Genomic DNA, 8,641 nt, shown 5'->3' with positions numbered 1-8,641 from the left:
TCCTTATTCCTTATTTCCTTATTTAAACATTCAAAAAATTCAAATAATGTTACTAACATTTACAATGCAGTGAACCAAATTTCCAGTGTGTGGTTGTGGTGGTAGGGAGGAATGATGCTACCAAGATACTTAAGTAGGAGATGCAAGTCATTTCTTCCCATGAAGAAAGATCAATCTCTAACTATCTGTAAATGTTCATGAAACTCCCATTCACCAGACTATGATGGAGTCTAGATTTAGATTATTCACTGATGAATTCATCTAACTTTTAATAATAAGTAATAGTGACTCCATCCAGGGAAGCTGGTAGATTAATTATAGATAACTACTCATCTCTCCCTCCCCCGGTACAAGTACAATCCCCAGTCTCATCCACAGCTCTGCAGCAGACCACCTACTACAACCTCCTCTTGCTCTCTGCCGCCATCTCCAGGGGGCCAGTAGATTTTTCACCTCCAATCTTATTCCTCCCTTCAATCACAGTCTTCACTCCCAGCGGACATTCCCTGGGAAGCTGCAGGCTACTTAGCCAGGAAGCAGGTAGGCTAACTACAGATTTTTCATCTCTCTTCCTTTTCTTACAATTCTAGTTTCCCAGTCTCATCCCCAGCTCTGTAGCAGACCACATACTGTGACCGTCCCTTCCATTTCTAGTGGTCATACAGATTTTTCCCTCCAACCTCCTTTCTTATTATAGTATCTCAGCCCTCAGAACAAAGAGGAATTCTCTGGGTACCCCTCTAGCTAAGTGTGCAAGGGAAGTGAATAAGAAGGGCTTAACTTCAGATCCTTACTCTGCCTCCTCTTCTACACATCTAACTCTCCAGTTTCCTTCTCAGCTCTATTGCAGACTTCCTGTTGTAGTATCTTCTCATCCTGCCTCCATTACTAGGAAACTAGGAAATCCTGGTAGAACTAGGAAACCTGTGGACCTCCTCATTCCCCTTGCCAATTCATCCCCATTTCTAAGTGTCAGCTCCCAGTACAAAACACATTATTTTGTTTGTGAAATCTCTGATACTATCCCCAATGTCAAATTGTACCACAGAGCTATTGTAATAAAAATGGCATGGTATTGGCACAAAAATAGACATGTTGATTAGTAGAATCAAATTGAAAAGTCAGACATAAATATACATAGTTATGGACACCTGATATTTGATAAAGAAGACAAAACTATAGCCTGGAGAAAAGCCAGCTTATCTAAAAACAGGTATTGGTCAAACTGGATGTCTATATGTAGAAGGATGCAGATAGAACCATGCTTATCACTCTTCATGAAACTGAACTCTAAATGGATCAAAGACCTTACCATAAAACCAGATATGCCAAACCTAATAGACAAGACAGTGAAGGGAGGCCTTGAACTCATTGGCACAGGAGACTACTGTCTGAACAGAACATCAGCAGCATAGGCAATAGATCAACAATTAATACATGTGACCTCATGAAACCAAGGAGCTTTTACATTGCAAAGGACACCAGGATTTGGACAAAGAAACAGGTACAGAATGGAAAAGTGGAGTTACACTTTCAGTAAAGGACTAGTACCTGAAATATATAAACAACTCAAAACATGAGATATCAAGAAAACAAATAATCCATTATGGAAACCATTTTGGTAATTCCTCTGGAAGTTGGGATTGATCTACCACACAATCCAACTCTACCACTCTTAGGTATACACAAAAGATAATTTATCCAACCACATAGATACTTGCTCAATCATGTTTGGGGTTTCTCTATTCATAATAGCAAGAGATTGGAAGCAAGCTGGTTGTCTCTCAGGAGATGAATGGATAGAGAAAGTGTGGTATATTGACACAGTGAAATATTACTTAGTTGTAAAAAATGAAATTATGGCATTTTCAGGTAAATGGATGGGACTATAAAAATATTCATGAGTATGATATCCATGACCCAGAAAGACAAATATAGTATATGTTAACTAATATGTGGATATTAGCTCTTAAGTCAAATATAACCAAGCTATAGTCTATAGAATCACAGAATAAGGGGCTAAGAGTGGACAAATAGCTCTTGTTAGGAAAGGGAAATAGAATAGATAATTATATATGGATACAGGTTAGGCAGAGTGGAAGAGGGGGTTTGAAACGGAGGCGGTAGGAAGAGAGAATAATGGAAGGAATATGGGGGAGAGACAACTAAAATCAAGTGCCTTTAAGAGGTAGTACGAAACCCAAATACAGTAGAAGCTTCATAAAATAGGTGCATATATGAAGGAGATCTAATTGAATTGGTTAAATAATGGAATAATGGAATAATGGGGGGGAGAGAGGGCAAACCAGACATCTCTTGTCACCAAATGAAGCTTCTGGTACCAGGATTAGGTTATTTCTAATTGAGTTGTCGGTCAAAGGAATCCCATGGGAACCCTATCCTCCTAAAAGACCCAGGATGTTATTAAGTCTATAGGTTGTTCTTCAAAAATTGACAGCAAGATGGCATTGCTGAAGTTAGTACCTCCATTATCATTGGGCTTGGAGAAGTTGAGCTGGTGTCTACCTAAAATCTTTTTTTCTCTGTGTGTTAGTGTCTTTAATATAGGAACATACTTTTCAGGCTATCAAGGAAGAAACATAATTATCAACCCAGACACAGAACCTTTGACTTACAATATGCTAGTGCAATGTTTATACAAGCTTTGTGTGAATAACTAACCAATATCTGATTTGACTTTAGGTCTACTCTTCCAGATGAAACCCATATCATATTCTGCTTAGGTGACAAAGAATTAGACTGGATAGCCCAGGGACCTAGGATAAAACTACATAATACTGTTCTGAAAAGAAGTAGTAGTTAAATAAATCCTAATGATATTGTGTCATAATCATAGACCAGTCTCTTGTTCAGGTACCATCAGATCATCAGAGAAGCTTCCTCCTGCAGCAGATGTTATGCAGAGGATGATAGACCTTGAAACACACATCCTTAAATGGGATGTCTCCACCAAATTCCTGTCCTCAGGGCTCAGGAAACTCTATGGAAGAGAAGGTGGAAAGAATGTCCTTTGTACATGTATCATGGCTTCCAGGTTAGTATTTTTATGGGATCACTGAATGTACAAATGAGTAAGTCTCTATTTCTTATACCCTTTATTGGGCTCTGTCCATTTGATTGTTTTGTCAAATTTGTCAGTTTTGTTTTCATAATATATTATATCATATTATAACACAATAGAAGCCCATTTATTGTCTAATGAGATACACAAAAGGCTGGATCCAGATTGCAGGAGAAATGTCGAAAAACTGGCTTGAGTGGAGTGAGGCAAAAACCTTAACCAAGGTATTATGTGGGAAAAGTTATTTTTCATAAAAATAAATAACAATAATATTTCTCAAATGCTTTCATGAAATATGAAGGAAAAGAATACTTCCAAAGTAATTGTATGACACTGATTCTTTCCTGATGCTACAGAGAGGGATATAACATTAAAATAAGTGTCTAGATCAATTTTCCAATGTACAAAGATAGAAAGGATTCTCCTTAAAGGTATTTAAAGACAAATTAAATGATACATGCATATTGGATTCACTAGAAATGCAAAAAGGGTTCAATTAATATAAACCAATAATGTCAGTCAAGAAAAATATGATGCAAATATATATATATATATATATATATATATATATTTGTGTGTGCCTGTTTGTTATATACACGTGTATGTAGAGAATGGATTAAGATATCATATGTTCTTTTCTATTGCTACCTCTGCCCCCCCATAACCACCAGAGCCAATATCTCTTGGATCTCTGTATATTTTATCTAGACATGTCGGCTGGGATGTCTCAGCAATATTTCTATCTCTGATCATACCCAACCCCAATGCAAGAGTCACAGGTGCATACGGCCATCCCTAGATTTTTATGTAGGTGCTGAGATTCCCACCTCAGGTCATCATGATTTCTCAGCAAGGTCTTTACCCACCAAGCCAGGTCCCCACTCCCCATACAACTGTCTTAATAGATGCAGGAGAAGGCTAAGATAAGGTATGACCTCCTTTCATGATGAAATGAAGATACTAAACCAGGGCATTTCAGTTTGACATAATAGAAGTTATAATCAAAGGCTGATGGCCAACATTATACTGCATAGAGAGAAATCATGAAGTATTGTATCTGGAACAGGACTAACACAAAGTCGGCTGCTGTCACTACTCTTTTTCAGTTAGTGCTTGAAATCTAGCCCAGGAGGATATGGCAAAAGACAAGGATGTGAATGGGGAATAACAAATCCAATCATTTCTATTTGTGGATGATATGAGCCAATGTATAAAACTCTTTGAAGACTTCCCTAGAACACTCTTAAATCTGATAAGCAAGTTCAGTAATAATACCATTCAATAATAATTAGTTTTCTCTAGGACTGTTGATAATGGCAACCCTCAAGCAAGCAGCTAGGAATAAACCAAAGTCGTGAAAGAGAACTATAATGGAAATTACTATAAAAACTTTAAAAAGAAAATATGAGAATGAAGAAGACATCCTATGTTTATAGGTTGACAGAATTTATACATTGAAAATGGCTACATAGCTAAAAGCAATATTGAAAATCATTACAATCCCCATAAAACTCTGATTATATTCTTCACAAAAATAGAAGAAAAATTCCAAATTCATATGGAAACACAAAAGACCTTTTTGTCTTGAGCAGAAAGTATCAGTATTGGTAATCTCACTTCACTTAATTCTAAAATGTATTATATATATATATATATATATATATTTTTGCCTACATATATGAATATCTACCACTTGCATGCCTGGTATATGTAGAATCAGAAGCAGGTCAAATTTCTGGAGTTATAGATAGTTGTAAGTGCCATGTGTGTTTGGGAAATCTAACTCTGATCCCCTGTAGGAGCAACAAGTGCTCTTAACGACTGAACCATTTCTCCAACTCCAATTATTCACCTGCTTTTAAATTATACTATAGATCCATAAAAGCGAATCAATATGATACTCGGCAAAAAGCAGACACATAAAATGGAAGAGAATGGGGGACCCAGAAATAAACTCATATTACTACATCCATCTGAGCTTTACAAAGACGACAGAAATCTACAGTAGATAAGATTCACTCTCTTAAAAAAAGGATACTGGGAAAACTAGCTACCCATATGTTGAAAACTGAAACTTGATCCATACCCCTCATTTTCCATAAAAGTAAACCCAGAGTGTATTTAAAAATTTAATGCAAAGCTCTAAACTTTGAAACTGCTAAAGGCAAACTGAGAAAAAAGCATTTCAAGGTATAAGCATAATCAGAGAGCCCGGGGAAAGCTCTCTAATAGCTCTAGAAATAACAAAACTGTTGACAACAGAGTCCCAGAAATTTAAAAAGATGTTGTATTGTGAAAGAATAAAGAGACAGCATGCAGACTGGGAGAATATTTTTGGCAGCTATTCATGTGGCAGGGAATTATAAATCCAGAATATATAAAGAGAATAAACACTACAAGAACAAATAACCCAATCAGCAAATAGGCAAGTGCACTTTTAATGAACAAATTCAAATGGCCAAATATATTAAAAGATGTTCAGCATCTTTAACAACCAGGGAAATGTAGCTGCCTTGAGATTTATCCTTACCCAGTCAGAATGGCTTCTATTGAGAAAACAAAAGCAACAAATGCTCATAAGTATGTGTGGTAAATGGAACTTTTGCTAGAATTGTACACCAGTCTAACAACTATGCAAATAGCACAGACATTCTTCAAAAATCTAAAACTGAACTGCCATTTCATTTAACTAAACCATTATTGGTTGTATAGTCAAAGGAAACAAAGTCTGCACCCATTAGTGGTACTGGCATATCCACACGTTTGTGGCATTTATCTACAATGGCCAAGGTAGAGAGTCATGACACATGACACCCCACCTCTATCACTGCCTATGTGAAACCTGAACAAATATTACAGCAACAGACATACATTGTGTAAGGGAGAAATCTCACAGAGCCCCACCTGGGTTAACATCAAATTTAGGAAGTCGTCATAATATTTCAAGTAAAGATGAAAAAATCTATAAAATATGCTAAGTGGGAAATGATTCACAAGATGACCATTATAAAGAACCAAATGTAAGTTAATGACATTAGTCCTACCATCAGACCATCTGAAGAGACACAAATGTAATTAAAATTTATATTCATTTATTGCTGTGAACATATATTATAGAAGAAGAATGACTATTAATTATGACCTTTTATAGAGTAGATATATTAAAAGATTGCAGTGAATTCAAATTTCTTAATGTATATTTCTGAAAGAATATTTTACATCTACAGTAACATGATTAATGTATGTTTAATGATTTCTAGATTAATTAATACCTAACAATTTATCTTAAATGATATCAGTCACATTTTTAATGATGCATTACTTGTAATTAAGTGACTACAAAAATTACCGAAGAACTTATGACATACTTTCATTCCAATTTACATTATTAGGATTGGCTCCAGTGAGGTGCAACAGGCAATTAATAATTATGATCGAATCTTAATTGTTTAAGACAAACTTGGTTTTTTCCTAGATGCAATTTCTCATGACTCATTCAGAAGTCAGAGTAAAAAATCCCTTCATCCCTATGAAGTTGCAATGTAGCCATCATATAATTATTTTACAATGTGAGGAGGTAAAAGGGTGAATATAGTTTTCAGAACTCAAACCAACATGTGTGATTCTTTTTTCCTAAACTTGAAGACAGCTGTATCGTGTACTCATAAACTCAAGGTGTTGTAAGACCCCGTAGTGGCCTTACCTCAGGAGTGTCACCCACAGAGCACAAATTGACAAAGTTACCACTGCAATAGAAAGAGGGTATAAGTTTTTTAATCCACGCAGGGAGAGGCAACCCTGAACCCAAAAAGCATACAACTTTTATTTGTTACAGAGGTCAGACTTCAGCAACAGGGTTAGCTGGCCTATTCTCATTGGTGGTTCACAGGACAAAGGATCTGGTCAGGTATTGACTGGCCTGCTCAAGGGGCTGTTCTTGGTTCAGTTGGTCACTTTCCTCATCCAGGCCTATACCTGGCCTTGGAGAATCACTGGGAAAGGGCTAAGTTGGCATGTCCCTTAGATACGGGGGAGGAGCTAGGTGGTGGGGCAAGGTCAGGATGACATCTTGTGGTTGTTCTCAGAATTTACCACAGGGAGGAGTAGGGGGTCTTTCCGAGAACAGTTTTTTTTTTTTTGTCTTAATTAGCTTAGTCAGAATCTTGATCACCAAAACTTTATCATATCACTGGGCATCTGACGTCAGATGTATCTCTCAGAAAGGTCACAAGTTTGTCATAGGCATCCTGACCACCAGATGTATTTCTCAAAACCTTGTTTTTACAGCTTTGTTTCTCATAGCTGTGAAACTTTGAAACGTTATTTTTTCAAAGGCAATTTAAAAAGCAAATTCAAATGCATGCACTCTAAAAGGAGAGTCATGAGATTCTTAACTTTAGGGGAAGTAGAAAAAGGATACTAAGAAAATAAAGATTGCCACCTGTGACAAAATAAAACACATTTGCATTTGTTTTCTAGTTTTTATGAGTTGACTTTATAGTATACGATGAAGCCCAGGTGATATTGGCTGTCTTTGAGTTTGCATTGACAGTATGTTTTCTTTTGTTGTGTCTACAATATCAGAGTGGGTCTAAAATTTGAGAAAAATAAAAATAGTATCAGTAATCACAAATGCATGCTGAGACCTTCTTATGTGCTTGGGACTTTCTAAGGGTTCTCCATTGCACTCAGCTGTAAAACTACTAAGTATACCAGCTCCAGCATCTTTGTAACATAAGGGCACAAAGTGACATTATTAAAAACCAAAATGTAATAGAATCATTCTTCCTTCCTTTTTCTCTGAGGATGTTTAATTTGCCATTAATAATGGGGATAAATTGTTGCTGGATTGAGTATTGATGATACATTTGCTATTTTTTTAAGTGAGGAAATTGAAAATCCCAGAGAGAGAGAAAGCAGATTTGAAACTTCACTCACTTCAGTACCTCATAAACAGCCCATGAGAAGGCAATGAAAGTTTGTTAGCATCTATCATGAGTTACAGTTGCCAAGGATCATTCTATGAACTTTATTTGCTTATTTAATCTTTTCCTCAGTCTTCCTGAGGCTACTCTTTACTCCGAGAACAAATGATGTCACTTATGTTAGGGTTATAGGCAAGGAGCTCATTAGAAGCTAAGAAGGGTAAAAAATAAAGAAAAGATGAGTCTATATCTACTGGAGGTGGCCTCTTCAAGTTCCCCCTCCCCAATGTTGGACATTTTGGCTAAGGTTACCCCCAATGAGTCCTGAGAGTCTCTCACCTCTCAGGTCTCTGGGAGCATACCCTGACCTCCCATTGCTGAGGCTGCTTATTTCCATTAATTCTTTTGGACCTCTGGGTTTCTCTCCTGTTCCCCCTCAACTCAAATTTGATCATGTTCCCCTTTTCCTCTCCCCCTCCCTTCTCCCGCCAAGGTTCCTCCTTCTCTCTGTCTCCTTGGTCATTTCCTTCCCCCTCCTAAGAGGGATTGAAGCATCCACACTTGGGCTTTTCTGCTTGTTACACTTCTTATGGTCTATGGGTTCTATCCTAGGTATTCTGTACATTTTGGCTAA

The sequence above is a fragment of the Rattus norvegicus genome, chromosome 16, assembly GCF_036323735.1.
Source record: "Rattus norvegicus strain BN/NHsdMcwi chromosome 16, GRCr8, whole genome shotgun sequence".
Lineage (NCBI taxonomy): Eukaryota > Metazoa > Chordata > Mammalia > Rodentia > Muridae > Rattus > Rattus norvegicus.
Note: the sequence above shows the minus strand (reverse complement) of the source record.